This window comes from Scylla paramamosain, chromosome 26, assembly GCF_035594125.1.
Source record: "Scylla paramamosain isolate STU-SP2022 chromosome 26, ASM3559412v1, whole genome shotgun sequence".
In the NCBI taxonomy this organism is placed as follows: domain Eukaryota; kingdom Metazoa; phylum Arthropoda; class Malacostraca; order Decapoda; family Portunidae; genus Scylla; species Scylla paramamosain.
The window spans coordinates 18717352-18726168 of record NC_087176.1 but is presented as its reverse complement, the minus strand read 5'-3'; the positions used below and the strand labels follow the sequence as shown (position 1 = coordinate 18726168).

Below are 8817 nucleotides of genomic sequence, written 5' to 3'. Positions count from 1 at the left end.
TGATTGGCTGAAAGGTATTGCCATTCCTTTCACATTTAATAATCACGATTCTGAGGCTCTAAGGATTATGATAATTGTTTTATATGAAAAGAAGATCAAAGTAGTAACTTGTTCCTGGCATTAGAATTCAAAAGAATTATCCATAAGACTTAAAATAAATGGTTGTGTCGTCTTGTGATACGTCGACACTGTTCAGACATATGTCTAGTGAGGGACGTCCGTGGCAGTTCATGTGGTTGTGACTTCGTCTTCCAGTTATGTGAACTTGGTATAGTTTATGCTATATTTCTGTATAATACTTGCTGAAAAATAAGAATTAAAGGATTACCTTATTGCTGTATGCTACTGATATCAGTATTAAAGCAAATATATCGAAGAAATTATATTTGTTTTGAAATGCTGCTGCGATAACACGAACATTGCGTACATCATGGACGCTCCATTGTTGTAACTGTTCTGTGTAGCGGCATCACGACGATTTCATTCCACATTTTAACATTCCACAGAACATTTTAAATAACTCTAACATAGCCCCTCTTATACATCTCTCAAATGAAAACATGTTTAATTCCTTTAATCTATCTCTATACTCCAGGCGCTTTAATGCTGGTATCATCCTAGTTACTCTTCTCTGAACTGCTTCTAACATGTTAATATCCTGCCTATAATGGGGTGACCAGGCCTGTATGCAATACTCTAAATGGGGCCTAACATATGAATTATATAAGCTACGCACCACTTCCTTACTTTTATAACTAACATTTCTATTTATAAAACCCAGGATCCTATTTGCCCTACTTCTTGCTTCTAAACATTGCTTTGAAAATTTCATAGACCTGTCTATCACTACACCTTAATCCTTTCCCTCCTCTACTGTCTCTAGCCAACATCCCTCCATCTCATAGCTAAAGTTTGTTGTCTTTACCTAAATGCATAATCTGACACTTTTAGAATTAAACTCCATCTGCCACCTGTCTGCCCATGCTATCAGCCTGTCCAGGTCTCGTTGTATTCTGTAATTGTCCTTTTCACCCTGTACTGCACATGCTATCAGCCTGTCCAGGTCTCGTTGTATTCTGTAATTGTCCTTTTCACCCTGTACTGCACATGCTCATCTGCAAACTTTGAGACTTTTCTACTAATTCCTATATCTAAATAATTAATATACACCAAGAAAAGAAGAGGTCCTAGCACTGATCCTTGGGGTACCCCACTAACCACTTCCTTCCACTCAGACATTGCCCCATTTAATACTACTCTCTGTTTCCTATCAGAAAGCCATGAGAAAGTGTATGAGTATACTCTTAGACCTATACCAGTACTTCTAATGTTTTTTTCATTATTGTCAGTGACTGCAATGTTAATGCATCAAAGCAGCGTAAATCTAACATTTTTTTTTTTCTTTTTGCAAATCTCCAGAGAACCCTTAGTATACAAATAGTTAAAATTAGTATTGGTCAACAATAATTACCTTTCCATGAAGTCACAAGCTACTGCTGCTGCAACTGCTACAGCACCCATATCTGCCTCTGGCTGCATCTCTGCCACGCTTGCAACTGCCAATAGAGGCACCATAGGTCCTGATAGAAGAGACTGGTTTTCCTCAGCTTCCAGATAAGTATCAGAGTCGGTGCTGCTGTCCATTATCTCGTCCCTTGACTCACTTCTCGTTGTCTGGCTTTGTTGATACTCAAACTTCCCACCACGGCTGCTGTCTGTGTTATGATCCGTACGAGAGTTTTTCCGAGACGGTGCGAGCGAGAGTCGTCTGGTAGCATAGTAGTCGTGTTTACCAAAAGCCCAGCCGAAACATCAAACAATGATTGATATTCTGATGCGTTGGTAAAAACGCCTTAGATGTTCACTAACAACAGAAGCAGGTTGTTGTTCTTCGGCTTGTGTCCAACAAGTGTCAGTGAGGTAAATGAATACTGTATCTTGGAAACTTATATAAAAACTTTGGGAGAAGTTCAAGTTGATCAAAATATATATACTGCTACGTATTACGTATATACTCCTGTGTGTGTGAGAAAGTGTGGGTGTGAGTGAGCGAGAGAAGAGCCGGGATGAGAGGGAGGGGGGGATGTAGCGAGAGGAAGAGCGGGTCGCCCAGGTTGACGGCTCGAGTCGGACCGGCCCTGCGCTGTGAGACGGCCTTTGCGTGACCCTACTTGCCTTCGCTCTTTAGATCCGCACTATTGCGAGTGCCTTCTTTACTCTGCCATGAGACTGAGTGCCAGGACAGTGAGTGTATGTGGAGTTGCTGTGGTGTGCCAGAGCTAGATAGGCACTATAAGACGCAGTTGTGCAGTTAAGTGAATAAACAGTGTCTAGCAAGAGCCTACGTCTTCTCTCCTTTCCCCAGATGTGTGACAACAGTGAATGACTCCTCATCAGGCTGGACAGTATGCTTCCCTCGTGAGCAGGTTGCAGGGACCCAGTGAAATCCTTTCCCTAGGCCTCCGTGTGGCTTGGGAAGGAGGTGTCGGCGAGACCCCTCTCCCCTCTCCCAGGCTTTCTGTGCCCTCGGCCGGCTGGTTCAGAGTGAGGTCCGGCGATGAGCCATGCAGAAGTGAGGTGTGGGAGAAAAGGGCGGACTTTCATAACAGTGGTGTCAGGAGTGGATTGTGTCCTGTAGCTTGTTTCGCCGGGGACGCGGACAAGGTCAAGATGGCGTACGGCTTGGCAGGAAACGAGGGAGAGGAGGACTAGCTGTTGCCACATTGGCAGGGTTGCTTCTCCCACCCCGGAGATAGAGCCAGACATGCTGATTCTCATAGCACAGCAGTTGTCTCAGTTGTCACATCAGATGGAGCAGCAGACACAGAAGACAGTGAATTAATTGATTAATATGAGTAATTGTTTATTGCCCAGAATAACATATATACATAGAAGTAACATAACAAATATTAGGGCATTAGCCTGCTGAGTTTAGGCTCCCTAGCGGACAGAGAAATAATATACATATAAATACAATTTATGCAGAGGGCAGGGCAAAATATCTTATCCTATGAAATAATTGACAATATTATTTCACCACTTTAATTATCAACATCCTTATAATAAGTGTTATTCATATGAGAACACAATCAGAAATGTACGAAGGAATAATAAAGATTCAGTATTAATCTCTAGAGTTCTGAATTAGCATATTGAATAAATACTTTTTTTTCAGTCTAATTTTAAAAGTATTGAAATTACAACAATTTTTCATGACATCAGGTAATGCATTCCTAAGTTTAGGGCCAACACAGTGTATTGAAAACATATAAAGAGTTGTTCTTGCTTTTGGACATATCAAATTACGATGATTTCCTCGGGTACCTTGACTATGAACATAATAAATATTATATTATTGGGATCGTTATCATTAATATTTTTATATATGGTCAACATAATAAATATTATATTATAGGGATCGTTATCATTAATGTTTTTGTATATGGTCAACGTTATGAAATATTTCATTAAATAGGTCGAATTTGAATATATTTAAATCTTGAAGCATTTGGTGTGTTGAATCATATTTACCTCTGTTAGGAGAAGGTTTGTATCACTAGCAAATAAAACATAACTAAACATTATTATCATTACATATGTCATTAATGTATACCAGAAATAATATAGGACCTAATATTGACCCTTGTGGCATACCCTTAAGGTATTATTGCAGAATACATCCTTTTTTCCTACCTAACACGTAGCTAGCATACAGTTTTAGTGGTAATCCCCTTACTCCAATATTTTCAAGCTTATCTAATAATATGTCATGGTCAATAGAATCGAAGGCTCTTGACAAATCAAGAAATATCCTTACTACATGGTTCTTTCTTTCCATATTATATATATATATATATATATATATATATATATATATATATATATATATATATATATATATATATATATATATATATATTATATATTTCGTTAGTGAATTTTAGTATTGCTGTTTCTGTAGATTTATTTTTTTTGCAGAATCCAAATTGGTTATTTGATACTAGGTTGGAAAAACTAAAAATCCAGTCAGTCTCTTTGCTATTGTTTTTTTTAATATTTTGCCGAGTATGAGAAGCGGAAATTGGTCTGTTTTCATTTCCCTTATCGCCAGATTTCAAAACCTTATTAATAATACCTTATTAAGTTTAATTATTATTATTTTTTTTTTTTTTTTCAGGAAAATAACCTTGTCTAAAACATAAGTTGATTATGGATGTAACTGGAACACTAATGTGCTGTACTGTATTTTTTTAGCATTTTGGGGGAAACTTCATCATGTCATACAGCAGTGTTTTTCAGACTTTAAATAATACTGAATTTCATTTGTGGTAACAAAATAAAAAAAAATAAACAGAACAATCTGAAGCAGTATTTAAGTATTCTTTGTGTGAGACGTGTTGTATGCTTCTATGATGAGGATGTAGATTCACTGCTTCACTTAAAAAGATATCATTGAAAATAGTTGCTGCCAGAGCAGATTGATTGTTTAATTTTATTTCATTTGTATTTTTGTTGTTATTGTCTTATTGTCTTTGCCCAATAAGTGACTGATAATTTTCCAAGTGGTTTTAGCATCACCTTGGCAAGATTTTAGTTCATCTTGATAATATTTATTTTTAGCACTAAGTAAGACATACTAATTTATTCCTGTAGGTTTTATATCTAAATTTATAAGTTAAGAGCCATTTTGCAGCCAATTTTTCTAGTCTGTTTTCTTTAATACTGGTCTTTAACCCGATAGTAATATGTGGACTTCTACTATACTTATTATTAACTTTTACCTTTTTTAATGGAAAACTTTGTTGAAAGTTATCATTATAAAGTTTAGAAAATATTTCAAAAGCTTCATTTGGATCATATGTATTTAGAATATGTTTCCAGATAGTATTTCCTGTTTATAAATTTATCAATATTTGTATGGGAAAACATTTTTTTTGTACATGTATTCTTCTGATAATTACAGTTCATAAGAAACTGGGGAGAAAACTGGAAAATGATCAGTTATATCAGTATATATAATACTGTTCATAGTATTATTTCCTGGTTGAGTTGTCCAAATATGATCAATTAGTGTAGCACCACTATCCGCAACCCAAGTTTATTTAGTAGTTAGTGGGAAAATCCATAAGAATACATAGGTTAATGTTAAGGTTAAGGTTAAGGTAAATGGTTAATTTACTTCTTTTCCTCAATGAAGTTCAGTAATTGCTCTAAAGCATGAAGAAAAACAGGTAAATTACCTTTAGGTGGCCTGTATACAGAAGCTAGAAAGTAAGTTTCTTTTTCAGTATTGAGTTCTAAACAAACACACTCAAGATTTCATAATACTACAGCCTGATAAAACACAATTATAAATGTTTGAGACATATATACAGACACCTCCTCTATTTCCTATCACTATTAATAGTGTATAAGTTATAACCTAGTATGTTAAACAGTGAATCAGTGTAATTATCTCTTCTCGTTTCTGAGAAGCCCATGATATCAAATTTTACAGAATTATAAACTAGACATTGATCAGTAAATGATTGAAGATTGCTTGTAAGACTTCTTAAATTCATGTTTCTGGATTGTAAAATTGTCTACATTGTTTGATTCCTTAAACTTCTAGAAGTGAATTGTGTTAAACATCATGGTCTCAAGTGCCGCCAATGAAAAATAAATAATATTAACCGAATCACTGTTAATGAGGCAATGCAGCTCATCATCACTAAACTGATAAGGAAAGTGGTCAAAGTCAGGCATAACTAAAGAAAAAAAGTATTTGCATAATTTATCACAACACATATATTTTATCCCTACTTCCTGTTGTTTTTCTCATGTTCTTTCTTGTGCCGGTGTCCTGAGCCTGAGGAAGGGGCAGGGCGGGTGCTCCTTGTTGGTGGCCCGTGCCAGATTGTGGGAGGGAAAGAAAGGCAGCAGCCCCGCTCCAGGATTGCCAATTGGCGTTTTTCACTGCCAAATTTAACCAGTTTTGGCAGTAGAACGTGTGTTTGGCAGTGAAAAATGACAATGTAGCATTTTGGTATTAACTTCTAAATTCGGCAGCCAAGAAACCGCGTAATGCAATTTTGGTCAGTAATGACATATTATGACATATTATTCTCAGCTAACAACAAAACCCATGCCTTCGTTACGTGTACAGTACGCGTAAGGCTATGCTATTCTCGGGCTCTCGCAAGTCACAAACCCTTCAGTAGTCACTACTCGGTACGCTTCTGAAATCGCCACAATGTGTAAGTAAAAAGGACAATACGATTCTGCGAGAAAGTACCAGGATACATGGGAGAAGGAGCTCTCATAGTTAACTAAGGCGAAAGGTGGAACAGAATCAGCATTTTCTAAGGTGTGTCAGAAAATTTTGCAGCCCAAGAAAAGTACCGTTAAACTGCATGCTGATACTAAAGAACACAAAGTGCGTGTTGGAGCAGTCAGTTCAGTAAGAGCAAATTTATTTGAGAAAGCTAGTCATTCCAGAAGGAAGTAGGCGAAATGATAATTACTGCCAGTAAGATCTAAAGCACTGGATCAAGGGATGCTGTGAACTTATCATTAAACCCAGCTGTGACCTCACTGAACGTTTCTCTTTGTGTCTCACAATACAAGGTGACAATTACAGCATGCCCTCTAAAGACAACTCTCTTCCTTCACACAAAACTACAAGCACCTAATTAAACACACACCCTTTACTCAGCTCAAAATTCTCATGGCGACTCCTACACCAGCCTCGTAGTCCCCATCTGGGGACGGGACCACAAATGCCCCCAGCCTGACCTGGGGCCATTTGTGGTCCCCTCTCTTCTGCTGTCAACCCTAAGTGTCTTGACACCATCCTCAATTTCTTGTTCTTTAACTTCTGCAACATTCGCGGTCTTAGATCTAATTTTCAATCTGTAGAACACCACCTCTCCTCTACTAAACCTCATCTTTTCCTCACTGAAACACAGGTGTCTGAGGCAACTGACAGTAACCCCTTTTCTGTTCCCTCCTACTTTTCTATCCTCATTTTCAATCAAAAGCTGGAAGTTGCGTTTATGTGCGCAATGACTTAACTTACTTTCGTGCCCACGCTCTTGAATCTTCTAAGGTTTCCACCATCTGGCTACGACTACAGAGTCACTCTCATAGTAAATTCATCTGTGCTGTATACCTCTCACCTAATTCCTCTGACTATAAGAAATTCTTTGACTACTTAACTTCCAAAGTGGAGCACTCAGATTCTCTTACCTTTTGCAGAGATCTCCATTCTTGGAGATTTCAATGTTCACCACCAGCTTTGGCTTTCCTCTCCCTTCACTGACCATCCTGGTGTACTAGCCTTCAACTTTGCTATCCTCCACGACCTAGAGCAACTGGTACAACACTACTCGTATTCCTGACTGTCCTGGAGATACGCCCAACATTCTTGACCTTTTAGTAACCTCTAATCCTTCTGCTTATGCTGTTACCCTCTCTTCTCCATTGTGCTCCGCCTATCACAATCTCATATCTGTATCTTATCCTATCACTCAAATTCCTCTTCAGGATCACCTTAAGCAGAGAAGCCTCTGGCGTTTTGCCTCTGCTTGTTGGGGGGGACCTGAGGAGGTATTTTGCTGATTTTCCTTGGAATAACTACTGCTTCTGTGACAGAAACACGTCTCTGTGTGCCGAGTGCATAATAGAGGTAATAGTGTCTGGCATGGAGGCGTACATTCCTCACTCTTTTTTCTTGACCTAAACCTTCCAAACCTTGGTTTAACACAGCTTGTTATCGTGTTATACATGATAGAGAGGTGGCCCAGCCTTCCATCACCAAGCCTTCCATCACCAGACTCTCATGCACTTTATATTTCTGCCCAGAGCCATGCCATGTCTGTTCTTCAACTTGCCAAAGCCTTATTCACTAATAGGAAGTATCAAAATATTTCAGGATCTAACTCCCCTCAAGACTCTGGCATCTAGCCAAAAAACATCTCCAATAATTGCTTCTTCTTTTCCTTCTTTATTTCAACCAGATAGCACCAATGCTATCACATCTATCTCTAAATTTGAACTCTTCGCTCAAACCTTTGCTAAAAATTCTACCTTGGACGATTCAGGGCCTTGTTCCTCCCTCTCCTCCACCCTCTGACTACTTCATGCTACCTATTATTATTCTTTGCAATAACGTTTTTCATGCCATCGCTGATCTTAACCCTCGGAAGGCTTATGAACCTGATGGGGTCCCTCCTGTGCCTCCGTGCTTGCACCTTAGTCAAACTCTTTCAACTGTCTGTCAACATCTACCTTTCCTTCTTCCTGGAAGTTTGCCTTTTACATTCAGCCTGTACCTAAAACGGGTGGCCATTCTAATGCCTCAAACTACCATCCTATTACTTTAATTTCCTGCCTATCTATTTTTTTTTTAATCTATCCTCTACAGGAAGGTTGTAAAACATCTATCACTTCACAACCTTCCATCTGATTGCCTGTATGGGTTCCATCAAGGCCGCTCTACTGGTGATCTAATGGCTTTCCTTACTGTGTCTTGGTCATCCTCTTTTAGAGATTTTGGTGAAACTTTTGCTGTTGCCCTATCAAAAGTTTTTGATAGGGTCTGAATCAAAGCTTTGATTTCCAAAATACCCTCGCACAGCTTCTATCCTTCTCTCTGTAACTTCATCTCAAGTTTCCTTTCTGACTGTTCTATTGCTGCTATGGTAGACGGTCACTGTTCTTCTCTTAAATCTATAAACAGTGGTGTTCCTCAGGGTTCTGTCCTGTCATCCACTCTCTTCCTATTATTCATCAATGATCTAAACCAAACTTCTTGCTGTATCCACTCCTATGCTGATG

General features: G+C 38.4%; 1 long non-coding RNA gene across 1 annotated transcript; it reads left to right on the top strand.

Annotated features, from left to right (window-relative positions):
• Positions 1-1926: 1926 nt before the first annotated feature.
• On the top strand, positions 1927-3584 carry LOC135113780 (uncharacterized). The gene is made up of 2 exons (XR_010274989.1): positions 1927-2244; positions 2366-3584. It is a non-coding gene; the product is annotated as an uncharacterized LOC135113780 (long non-coding RNA).
• Positions 3585-8817: the final 5233 nt, after the last annotated feature.